General features: G+C 41.8%; 1 long non-coding RNA gene across 4 annotated transcripts in view; it reads left to right on the plus strand.

The window, feature by feature from the left end:
* Positions 1–802: 802 nt before the first annotated feature.
* The window catches only part of LOC119253457 (uncharacterized), a 33,790-nt gene continuing 21,533 nt past the window's right edge, over positions 803–13,059 (plus strand). For 2 of the 4 annotated variants that reach the window (XR_005127087.2, XR_005127086.1), the window contains exons 1-4: positions 803–1,160; positions 6,172–6,331; positions 7,185–7,359; positions 7,892–8,054. This is a non-coding gene — a long non-coding RNA (uncharacterized LOC119253457). Of the gene's footprint in view, positions 1,161–6,171; positions 6,332–7,184; positions 7,360–7,891; positions 8,055–8,793; positions 9,367–13,059 lie in introns of those variants that run through there. The other 2 variants (XR_005127083.1, XR_005127089.1) reach the window with 2 other exon arrangements.

A 13,059-nucleotide genomic window follows, 5' to 3' on the forward strand; every position in this document is an offset into this window, starting at 1 on the left:
AGGCCACACGCTTCCCTATCCTCTAAATTTTTCCCTAACTCTGGCTTTACTTTTCAACAAAACTTAGCTGGTAGCCAAGAAAAATACTTTTAAGAACACCCCTTCAAAACTGAAAGGGACAGGGATCATAAATTTAAAAATAAGTATAATGAAGCAGGAAATCTGGTCTTCTGCCTCGGCCTCCCCCATCACCTGTACAGAGCCCTTTTGAGCAGAGGGTGGCAGTTCATGTCCCCACATGCTCTTCACACATCAGCTTGAGTGTCCCCGCACCGCCCCCAGAGGCACGTTTCTGGATGTTGGGCATGGTGCATGTTTTAGAGGCAGAAAGATCCTTGGCCTTGACTTGAGGCCTCTCACTCAAACCTGAGAGGAAAATTTGTGAGTAAGGCTTGGTTCCCCAAAGGAGAGAAAATGAGAAGGCACTTCCTATCCATTAAAGTATCCAAAACATTGCCGGGGGAAGTTAAGCCGGTCCAGATGCTAAGCACGTTATGTCTAAAGAAGCTCAGAAACTCTGTAGACTGCCAAAAACATGTGAGGGTCGTACTTCATCCAGGCCATTCCAGTTGGTTCCATGAACAAGCAGCAAACTAGCTTGTAGGGATCAAAAGCTAAACTCAGGCCAGGGTGGCTAGCTGTTTCTCATTATTCTGGTACATACAAGGAACATTCTGGAAAAGATATGGGTAAGAACCAAGTAGTCCAGAGTGTTTCCTCCAGAAGGGAGAGTTACATCAGGAGGAAAAGCTCACCATCTGGAATGTAGGGACAATTCAGTGTTCCGTGAGCTGGCCTTGAAGACGACATTGTGAAGAGAAAGGCCAATGAATCAGTAAAGCAGTACAAATCCATGTTTACTATTGTAGTAAAACTAAGGATTCTAAAATGAACAAATGCAGAAGTAATAGCAAAAACACTTCTTCGGCAACGTAATAAATGAATTAGCTATCAAAATATCATCCGGTATCATGGACAAAACACCATTACACTTATTTTTCTGTTTTCTTCTTCTTAGTTATGAAAACATACTGCAAGTTCTACAATCTGATGGCAGGAAAAGCAAGAACTGAAACGTGCCACACAGGAGTGCGGAAGCAAGCAAGCTGCAGTGAGCTGCTGTCTAGCTACGTGGGTCTGGATTGTGAGAACAGCTGAAGGTCAGTCTGTTTCTCTCAAGGGTATTTCATATCATAAAATATAATATAAAGAAGTACTAAGTTACATTAAAAAAAAAACCCTCAGTCATCCTACATTCATACCTACGGGATTATCCAGATTCATTTCCTTACCAAGGAATAACCCCTTCATGATAAACTTATTGAATCTACAGAGCATGCTGTTCATAGAAACCTTAAAGTTTTCATTTTCAAAGGCAGAAGTTCAAATCATTTTTTCCTTTCTAAAAAGTTAAGCCATGCACCTTCTCAGAAGGAGAATGTTTTTATTTCCTTTAACCTTTTATTTAACAAGAGCTAGAGCAGGATCTGAACCAGGGAGCCTGAGTGCATCAGGTCCATCACAAAACCATCTTAGAAAGATGTGGCAGAATCCTGACAACCACAAAAGGTATCCGCTTTCCTTGTAGCAGCCGGCACTCGTATTCCTCTTAATTAATGCTTTTCATCAGAAGAAATGACGACCTTGGATTCCTGCCTTAATTGAATTGGTGCTTACAGTGGACTGTATCGTGTTCAAAGACTACAAGATTAGATATTCATTGGTGCCGGGTTTTAATGTGGAGCTTTCTCTGTTCAGTATTCACTACAGTTGAGTGGATTTTGGGGAAAAATCTGTATTGTATTTGTGTAAAATTACAAAATATCAGTGGTCTAGATCTGATGTTATACTCATATGTTTTCCCTAATTTTCTTTTTATTACCCTTTGCATAATTGTAAGGCAATACAGCCTTCCAATTATAGGGACCACTGACAAACATAAACAGCAACAAGCAGCAGTGGGCACACATTTCCTACAGTACGTGCCATGGCGCAGTTCCTCAAAAATGCACCCGCAACTTACTCACAATTATAGATGTCACAGGAACAGGGAAACAGATCCCAAGGAAAAAAAAGATGATGGCTGAAGCTACTGGCCAATCTGTGAAAGTGAGCCCATGCGGTGAAATGAGAAAACAAAAAGTATTCATGGTTGAATCTATTGGCCACATTGCTAGGGTCAAAAATCTAACCATCTAGGGCCAGATTCAATAAAAATCTGTCTGACTTTCATGCCAAGCCATGCAGGCCTGGAAAAATCAATTTTCTGGAACTTGTAAAGTCTTCCATAGTCAAGGCAAAGTCAGCATTCCTCTCCATTCGTACTCTCAGGGGGGCTGGGAGACGCTCAGGAGGCCTGGGTCAGCCACAGGACTTGGCTGCTTTGAGCAGGTTCTAAGAGAAATGTGCAGACAAGAAAAAGAGTGAGGCGCATGAATGCTGCCCATTGTCAAATGCTGCCCATTTCCATGCCTAGCACTGTCTGTTGTCACTCGTTCATTCATTCACTCATTCATTTTTTCATTTATTCATCAAACATTTGAGGGGGTCCAACCCCATGCCAAGTGTCATGCTGTAGTCTGGGGAAATCTGTATAAAAACTTGTGGTTCTTGTCCTTATGAGACAATAATAGACCAGGTACATACATAGGGTCATAAAGACCCTTTAAGTAAATGTCGAGGACCTGATGGGAGCATGAAAATAGGGAACTAAGTGTGAATGGGTGAGAGTCTGTCTAGGAAAGCTTTTCCAAGGGGGTAATAGGAGGGCCATCTTGAGATCTGAATGTAGAACAATGGCAAGGAGATAGATGCACATATTTGACTAGTAGCATCAGCGGAAAAGGTGTGGTGGAGAGTGTGTGTGTGTGTGTTCTGCGTGTGTGTGTCTGTGTGTGTATGTGTGAAAGAGAGAGAGGAGAAAGAAGAGGAGAAGGGAGAGAGAGGGAGAGGGAGGGCACTCCCAGGGATACAGTAAATGGGAAAGAGTTAGATGGACTGAGATGTAAAGTCAAAGTTACCCATGTTTCTAAGTAGTGAAGACGCCTGTTATCACTGTATTTTAGAAAGTATTTGAAAAGAAATGAACTAGAACAAAGAGAAGCTAGAGACAGGAGCTGGATTAGGAGGTCACTGAAGGAATCGAAGTGAGAAGTGAGTGATGCATTTAAAAAGCTTTAGATTGTAACCCATGAAACTTGGGTCTGAGTGGTTGGGTGGAGAGATGGAGGCAGTTATGGCAAGGGGCAGATCCACGCATCAGACTAGTGAATGTAGAACAGGGGCAAGTGTAGAGAGCAAGCTAATAAAATGGAATGTGTGTTTGTAGTTGGAAGGGTTGATAAGCAGATTGGAATATCATCTTAAGTTGAAGAGAAATTTGGGGTCATCAGTCTGTGGTGACGGTGGTGTGCTAGGGTATAAATCCTTTGGTTGGGTATAACCCTAGGGTATAAACCCTTCTCTTTGGAAGAACCAAAGAGAGGAAATTGAGAAAAATGAGATAAAGTTTGAGGACAAAGTCCTTCAGAGTACTAGGGTCAACTGAGATGGTGGAGAAGCTCAGAAAATACTGGAGAGGGGAATGGAGAGAGGAGATTCAGCAAATGAGATGGTCCTTGGAGGTAAGAAAGGAGACAGTTCCAAGAAAGGTTAAGACTATCAAGCAAGATAAAGAATGTGTAAGGTCCTCAAAGGGCCCTGGTTTGAGGCTCAGCGACAAGCAGTCCTATGGCATGCAGATCTATGGAGGCTGACTTTCGGGTCATACACACAAAGGAGAAATGATCAGGAAAGCATTTCAGAACCTGTCAAATTGGGCAAGCTGGTTATCAAAGCTTCTTGAATCTTCCAGTTATTCGTGGAAGGTAGTCTTTTGTGTCCTGCCAGTCCAGGAAAGCCCCGCAAGCAGAATCATTAGCCTCATATATCTCCAAGCTTAACTCCTGTAATACAGCATAACTGCTTTTTATAATATAAAAATGACTTTTCCTGGTTACCTGGTTCAGGCCCCAAGTCACTGTGCCATCTAGTTACACTGCTGGTATAGAATGGTGTCATAAGACCATGCAAGTAGATTGGGATTTGCTGCTCTGGAGGAGATTTCTTTTTGTCATTTTGCCATATTGGATATGAAGATGGCAAAAAAAAAAAAAAAAAAAAAAAAAACCCACACCCAGAGTAAACTGATGATATGGCATCTGGGGACTAATCTGCATGTGTTCTGGATTTTTAATAGCAAATGCTTTCAGCTTATTGGTGCTGAAGTTGTCAGCGTTCCTTCCACATCTCCTAAACTTGCTCTTTTTTTAAAAAAAGATTTATTTATTTATGCATACAAGAACTGGGGTATAGGCCAGAGGTGTGGGGGGAGGGGGTGAGAGGATTCACCAGAGACAGAGCGGGGAACAGAACAGGCAGATTGCCTGAAATACACTGCTGAAGGGAGCAGTGGGTGAGACAGGAGAGGTCTGCTGTGCCATGTGGGTCACCTCCCTGGCCGGGGATTGAACTCATGCTGCAGTGGCTGCAGATAGCTTCACATAGTGCTGCGTCTTAACCCCTTTCACCACCAGGAAGGCCCCATGTGCTCTCTCTGTACCATTGCCAATTTCCTACTTCAAGCAACTGTGACTCTGCCTGAGAGCTTTTTCTGCTGCAAAGTTTCTTAGCCCATGGTTGGGATAGACCAGGAATGCTGAGGAATCCATGATCACTCACCAGGAACAATCCTCAAACAAAATCTAACAGGAACTGGTGTGTAAATTCTGCAGTTCCCTTGCCCCTGGGGTGGGACTACTCTGAGGCATGTTCAGCCTGGCCCCCCCCAGTGGTACATAGTAAAACACACTTGATCTACACCCTTCACTTTACTTGCTGCTTTCCCTTTCCTGTCTCATTTTATACCCCACTGCAGGTGATTTCTGAGACTGCTCCTGTTAAATTAAGTACTGACACTTGAATTCTTATCTCAGATCCCATCAGTGGGGAAATCCAACCAAGTTCAAAGTCAAAACACTCAAAGGTATTCAAGCTGGTACATTTAGGACCCACACTGCCAGATATAGCAAGAGTAAATTTCTGCCACATACAGCAGAAGTAAATTTCTCAACACCAGAAGAAAAGGTACATTATTTTTCTATTACTAAGCTTAGATTCTATCTGGTATCTCATTTCATCAAGTAACAAGAGCTTAACCAACATTATAGTCATGGGTGATTCAGTCCTCTCCCATCTCTACTTGTCCCTCTGGGGTTATATTTAAATTCCAGGAAACTCAGTTGGCATCAGTGTCCTGGGATAGGAGCTGAGGCCTTGGCCCACATCAGGCATTGTGACTACAGTTGCTGAGCAGAGCGCTTGCTTGAACTTTCCTGCTCAGCCTCCCTGCTGGTAACTTCCATAACATGTGGGCAGCCTCATCTGAATTTCTCTCCTCCTGTCCCACAGCTTTAGCTCTGTTCTAGTCTCCCTGCTCTTCGGGCCTCTTTAAATTCATCTCTGTAAGGGTCCACATATCTGCAGCCATGTGGTTAAATAACTGGTCATTTTCGGAGTCTCTGGGGTTCTTGACATGAGCTAAGGCACCCACTAGTTCATGAGCCTAAATACCATGTGTGGCATTTTTTAATTCTGCTAACTTCATCATGCCAATGAGTCAGGAGAACTCAAGATCTAAATCTCCTCAGGCCCCACTTGGAAAGCAATGTCCAGACAGAGCAACTCTCTATTCTTCCATCTTTCTTTATCTCTTTGCCCTGCCACCAGCAAGTCCTGCATTGGACTATGGGCAGGTCAAGTTAATGTCCTCCTCTCTCGAGAGCAATGCTAAGCCACTAACTGATGGGAGTTGGGGATAAGTCTCCAGTTTCTTGGAAGCCTCTGGTGGGACAACTCAATCATGTTTGACTCATTTTGAGCTGTGTTTTGTTGGTGTGAAGTCTGAGTGTTCACAGCAGCAGTGCACTGATTAACCTCCTCTTCGTTGCATGATCTCCTTCTCTGCCTTGCATCTCACTCGAGATTCCTGGGATCACTTGTTAGATCAACTACCTACATCCAAGTCTTTGTTTCAGGGTTGCTCGTGTGATTATCCATCCTACGATGTAGCACCCCCCACCTTTAGATCTTGCAAACACAGTTGTCCATGCCCACACTTGCTGTTTGCTGCAGGAAAAGTGAAGTTGGGTTTGTACCTGTGGGAAACAGATGTCACTGACACTGAGCAGCCAGAATGAGCGATGTGTTCACTTAAGCAAAATGCAAATGCTGCTTATGAAGGCAATGAAACTGCTTACCAGAACATCCCAAAGAGTTTACTTGGAATTAAAAGGTATGCTCCTAAAGTCTGGGAGGGACCATGATGCCAGGGGCAGGGGATGCAGTGAGAACCTAGTCAATAACTCTTGCAGAGGTGAGGTGGGATGGGGACAAAGTGTGTGTGTGTGTGTGTGTGTGTGTGTGTAGAAGCATTTCATAGTGGAAATACATGAAGACAATTTAGACACAGAACTAAGTCAACATACATAATAAGCTGATTTGTGAGACTTTTCCAGGTCAAAAACCTCTTTGTTCTAATTCAGGGAGGAAGCTAGCCACAGAGATCAAGAGTAATTGCAGAAGCAGTGCGAGGCTAACAGCTTCCTGTTTCATTTAACCTAAATTTAGGAAGGAGGCAGCAAGGGGCTAGAATAGCAGCCTGAGCATCACCATTCTCCCGTCCAGGAATGGAGACCATCTGTCCCCCCGGGCGGTCCTCCTCCAGTAGTCCTGCCTCGTTTACCTTGAGGGCAGCAGGAGTGCTCAGTTGTTTCCCATATGGAGGGCTGGTGCTGGGAGCCAGGGCAGACCCTGCCATGGGGAGTGGGAAGGCTCCCTGCCGATGGAAAGCACTGGCACTCTTGCCACCCAAGTGGGCTTGCTTCAATTTTCCACAGAGGCACAAGGCTGGTAACACGCCAGGAAGTCAGCAGAGCAGAGAAAATATTTACCTAAATTAGCAGGGGAAGGCCCTCTGGATTTCCAATGTGCCAGCCTGACAAGTTCTAGGCTTTTAAACACCTCAGGTTGAGTGAAGGAAGCAGATCGGTGTGTGTGTGTGTGTGTGTGTGTGTGTGTGTGTGTGATTGTAAATGTTTTCCACACAAAGCCAGTTTTCCTGAATGAGGCCCTTCCTTCTGTTCCAGATCACACAAGCACCTGGAAGAGCCTGACGCAGAGTTATTTTAATTGATGAAAATCCTGGTTTTGTTAGCATCCCACATCTGCAGGTGACTTGGAAACTCAGCTGTGCTTTTACAAGATGCTCCTTTGAAAAGAAGCACTGCAGGCGAAGTCATCAGTGGAGCTCACATTCCATTGGTTGGTTATGTTGTCCCAGAGTCTCTAGGTGTTTCTTTAGTGCAGAGAAAACACATGATCTGCCACTCCTGGGGCACCTGAGGGCATAGTCCAAAACAGCCCTGGCATGAGCAAATTCTCTTTTAAGTCTCTGTTTTTAAGATTGAAAATGTAGGCTAATTTTACATGTTTATTTTTGCATAATATACTATTCATATTTCTTGTCATGCAACAGGAGTTTCATTGTGTTATTCTGTGGTTTCATATCCTTTGTACCTGACCTTGTACCTCCTACATTCCCCATTGTAAGAAACAAAGTAAGGGACAAAATACTGGGCCCAGTACTGGGATTTCATGTGTTTACCTGATTTTGTAGTGTTATGACCTTGGGAACTTGAGTCATTGGAGCTCGAGTGTCTTCCTTTTCTTAAGTAGGGGAGCAGGAGTGTGGAAATGAGATGGGACAGAATTTGAGTAACTTCTAAATTTTCCCTGATACTTGCAGTCTAAGATTCATACTTTGATTTCAGTTATTCTTTTCATGTTTTCTAAGTGTCTGCATGTTTAAGTGAACTAACCATCTGCTGACTATTGGAAATGAGTCCTCCAAACATACTTGAAGAGTCAGAGATCTCAAGGGGATGATATCATTAGACAAACCACATCCCAGGGCCTGACCTGATGATGTTGATGGTCTAAAGAGACCAAAGGAAACAGTAAGTAACTTAAAACAATCATGAATTTTCTGGAAGACTGATGACAGGGCTTCACTCAGTGGAACTGGCTGAAGCTGTCCATGTTTAGTAGTTGGGGAAGAAGCTGGGTAAAAAGGTGTGGAAATGTAATTTTTATTTTGATATAATTTCAGTCTATACAAAATATATACAAACATATTTCCTTCTGAATTTTGAGAATAAGTTAAAGAGTTGCTTTCATGATACCTTTTTCTTCCAGGCACTTAGGATGTATTTCCTATGTGTACCATTCTCTTACTTCATCAGAGTAGGATGCTCAGCATTGGGAAATTCAACATTGATGCACTATTATTATATAATTTACAAGTTACATTAAGAGGTTGACAATTGTTTCATTTATTGGCAGTGTTCTGTTCTGTATGGCAGTTTTATTTTTCATATCCAGAATTCTGTCAGGGATCATATGTAATATTTCTGTGTTGGCTGTTTAGTTTTATTGATTCTTGATCAATTTCTCAATCATTCTCTGACTTGACTTTGATAATTTTGAAAAGTACTGACAAGTTATTGAGATGACACCCCTCGCATTAGGTGCATTCCTCATGAGGGGACTCAGATTATGTATTTTTTTGGTGAAAATACCACATAAGGTGACATCCCCCAGTGCATCTGACCAGGAGACACAAAAAGTTGGTTTGTCCCATTATAGGTGACTATCATTTTTTCACTTGGTTAAGGTGTTTTTTTTTTTTAAAAACAGAAACAAAAGCAACTGATTCTTGAATTAAATGTACTATGTGGGTAAGATTTGCTGATTCCTCTGATTCTGACTTCGCCAGAAGAAACAGCCTCATTGCAACAGTGCCACCTGCTGAAAAAAAGAAACGGTTTTCTGAGTGTTCAAGTCCTGAGACAGGGCTTGTATTTTGATGCCTTCCAAATGTTGCTTAACTTAAGATTAAATCTAAACTATCAAGAGATTGGGTTGGTTAAATAATGAAGACTGGGGTGAAGACTTGAGCATTTCTGCAGGGAACAGTTGGTTGGGAAAGCAGACCTGCGGGGGAGTAACACTGAGTGGCCCTAGGGCTGTCTGAGGAGTTCTCCCCTTGAAAGCACTTTAGGTTTTCACTCTTCATTCAGAGAACAAAGAGTTCAGAGTGTGGTCAGGTGCTATCCTACTAGATAGCATACAATAGCCAACTGGACAAATGGGGGTAGGTAATGCCCAGGGTCTCAACCTCACCGACCCTGCCAGAGCCACCCAACCCAAGATCTCATGGCTTATTTTCCTTTCATCTTTATAATGTGGTTCCTTATAAACTTTAACTTGTTCCAGCATTTGCCTCATTGTTTGTCTGGAAATAATAAGAACTGTTTGTTTCGCTCTATAATTTGAGAGAAAGGCTGGCATTCCCCTTCCACCATGGAAAACTCTGGAATGATCTCTATCATCTTCCAATCATGAGGTCACAGCCTAAAGTGTTTTCTTCAAAGAGATTTTTGATCTTCTCTCTACTAATCAGAAGTTTTATTCTGAAAATCACAGAAGATAAATGGAATGTCCCAGGTTTAACATGTTGTGTTTAAACATCTTGTTTTGTAATATTTCTTAAATTATGGAAGGATATGAGATCTACTGATCACATTCAGATTTGGGCCAAGTTATTTTTCCCTTGTTATTGGTCAATTTGACTAGCAAGGCTCAAAGTTGGTCTAAAAGTGGAGGAGAGGAGGGAATGGGGGGAAGATGACTTTGTTTCCATGGTTAAGAGCTAGAAGAGTTAATGGTGGAACTTGAATGCCAAAAACAATAATAACTGGCAGGATCATCTCATTGAATATGTCTGGTATATAGATGAATTGGGGCAAGGGGAGGTAATTGACTGCTAAGACCACAGCTGGGATTCCAGGCACTGCACTTAACTCAGCAAACACAAACAGGAACCATGACAGGAGAAAGAGCAAATGAGAAGAAGCTGAGAGTCATGCCACATGAAAAGGACCGGAAACTTAGCAAGCATTGAAATTTGGGAAAATATTAAGATAAAGGGGAGCAAGATGGTCCTGTGCAACTATTTATAAGTCTGGTTATGGAGAAAGTTCTGAACATGACTCTTTTTGGACAAAGGCGTAGAATTCGCATGAGTGAACTTAATTTTATGAGAGATAGGTGCAACCTTATCATGAGGAAGTGTCCAAGGATGGTTTGAAATGCTTTGGGGAGTGGAGCGGCAGGAAATGTATGCATGATTAGATTATATGACCTTAATGTTTCATTTACAGTGAGATCCTTTTACTTAAAGATACCATTAGTATGTAATAGATGCCTTGACCCAAACCATGTTCAACATTTTAATCTTTAAAAAATAAGTAAATAAAAGAAATTGGTTAGATTTTTTTCATCCAGATCCAATCCTAGGGTGATGAAGATGATAATTCATTTGTCCTAAAAATTATGCACCATGAGAAAAACATATTTGCAAACAAAATGGAAATCATTTAAGGATAGCACATTGTAAAAAGAATTTGGCACTGAGTAAATGTTTTGCTTCTACCAAATGCTTAGTCTTAATTGCCATGTGATCCAGTTTAATTATTTGGAGAAAAATCCTCTATCTTCATAAATCATTTAGAGTTTATAAAATTAGTCTCTCTGAATTAGCACTTTGAAGCACATAGAAAAATCCAGAAGGAGAAAAACACAATTCATTGTTTCTGAACACATTTTGGTGCTATTAGATTGTATCATATGAAATTGTTATTTGACCATTTTTAATTAAGAGGTTTATTGCAAAATATATAGATCCATATGCAGTTGTGAGGATTAATACAGAAATATCCTTTGTAACATTTACACAGTTGCTCCCAATGGTAACAACATCTTGCAAAACTATAGTATATTTTTGATCTACAAAATGGTGATTTTATATGGTTCAACCTAATATGTTATAGATGGATGCCAAAAACCACAAGTTTGACTGGATTAAGCTATGTGGATATATCCTAAATTCTTAAAGCATTCAAGTAACTTTGACGACATTGAACATGGATCATTACAGTGTAATGCATGTGGGTTTAAGTTGTGGGAGACCAGGGGCTTCAAGGGAGACTAACAGCAGGAGAGCAGGTTTGGTGGTTGGATTTTAAGAACTGGAGAGATCAAGAAAATGGGCATTGGGAAATAGATTGCCGCCCTTGGGTGAAGACACAGAGGTGGCGTAATCACAACTCATAGGTCGAAGAGCAGGAGGGTGAGCAGGCAGAGGAGCTCAGGAAGGTTCCTGGACCAAGTGGGTGGTTCATTTTGTAGGCTGAGAGGGAGATGGGGACATAAGGAAAAGCTAATCAGTGAAGATTCACCCGAGAAAGGAAAATCAAACCCTTCCCCCTTCCCTGAATACAAAGAGAGAATAGTATCGGTAAAATGACTTCATATAAATGCCAAAAGGAGGACGGAGTGCATTTAGAATTCACTGGTTTTCAAGTGTTTTAAAAGTAGTGCAAGCCTTTGTCTTCTTGTTTTTTTTTTTTCAACTTTATATCTCACAAAGAATACAGAAGTATAAGATGGTCAGAGATGGTCTTGTTGAAATGAAGATAAGACCCATCCTTAGCTTCTCCTGCCTCCATGTGACCTCAGTTTTACTTTGAGAAGCCTGGAGTTTCTGCAAATGTATTAGAAAATGAATGAAACCCATGATGGTATGAAATGGCTAACATATCCAGCCCTTAAATCCTGCTTTTATCAGGCTACAAAATTTAATTCTCACATCATTCTGTTGCTTGGCAAATACGCTGAAAGACTGCAAAGGATTTCACTGATTTCAGAGAGACTGAAAGCTGCGGAGTGAACTATAACGTGGACAAGTAGGTCGTCTAATATAATTGCAAATGCAATCGGTCCTATGAGTTCAGAGGGAAATGATCTGGCTCCTGGCACACACACAATAAGGCCCATTTTCTTGTGAGCACAACTTGAGCCAAAAATACAATGGGTTGCCCCAACGCAAATGTACTTTTAGCCGGATGAATAAAGACCTAATATTCAGGTCCAGATACAGGACCAACAGACCGCACCTAGAGCAGCACCTCCGTCTCAAGCCTGGTATCCTGGAAGGACAGAGACAAAGTGAAAAAATGTGTAGATGTGGGGAAACAGACCTTGGGGATGCCACGGACTTGGTTCGTTATAAATATGTGTCTAAGGAAAGAAGAGGGAGAGGAAAATGAAAAGAGGAAAAAAGAGGTGGGAGAGAGGGAAAGAATGAGAAAAGCACATGGAGTAATGACATGTGGTTGTGATTTAGTGATTTTTTTTCATAAATGGAGATGAATAAGCTTAAGAGAAGAGAATCAAATTTGCAAAGGGTTAAGACTATGGAGGATAGGAGAAGCACAAATGACTTGTAATGGCCACACCGCTATAATGTCATTGGGGTACAACCCAAAATTTGTGGTTGTCAAGGTTTAAAGATTTAACTCCTGTCATTACTCCAGATGCTTAAGTAAGAATTCCAATACTCTGAACTCCAGTTCTGTATCCCAACCCCAAATTCCCTTGGGTGTTACACATAGGTGAGAGTTCCAAGATAAATATTTATAGAGCAAAGGACCTTGGAAAACACAATCCATGTTTCCCAAGTGATACTACACAGAATGAACCAATGTTCCTCCTTCCCTTCCTCCCTATTCCCTTCCCCTCCCTTTTTTCTCCCTCCTCTTCTTGCTTTGTTCTTCACCTGTCTCCTTCCTCTCCATCTCTCCCTTCATTCTCACCTCTTTGCCTTCCTTCTTTCAGCACATGGGTATTGAACACCACTCCCGTCCACATATCTCACCATCAGTTCTAGACAGAAGCACATGACCCCTGTCCTGGGGGAGCTCATGAGCAAGTGGGGAATACAGACATCCATCAAACACTCGTCACATAAAGAGTAAGCTGCATTTCCATAACTACTCTAGATGTTGGATATTTAGTCTCAGATCTGTGATGGTCATCACACTCACATGCTTCTTTTTAATC

Source organism: Talpa occidentalis, unplaced genomic scaffold, assembly GCF_014898055.3.
Source record: "Talpa occidentalis isolate TD23 unplaced genomic scaffold, MPIMG_talOcc4v2.1 talOcc4.10, whole genome shotgun sequence".
Classification (NCBI taxonomy): Eukaryota; Metazoa; Chordata; class Mammalia; order Eulipotyphla; family Talpidae; genus Talpa; species Talpa occidentalis.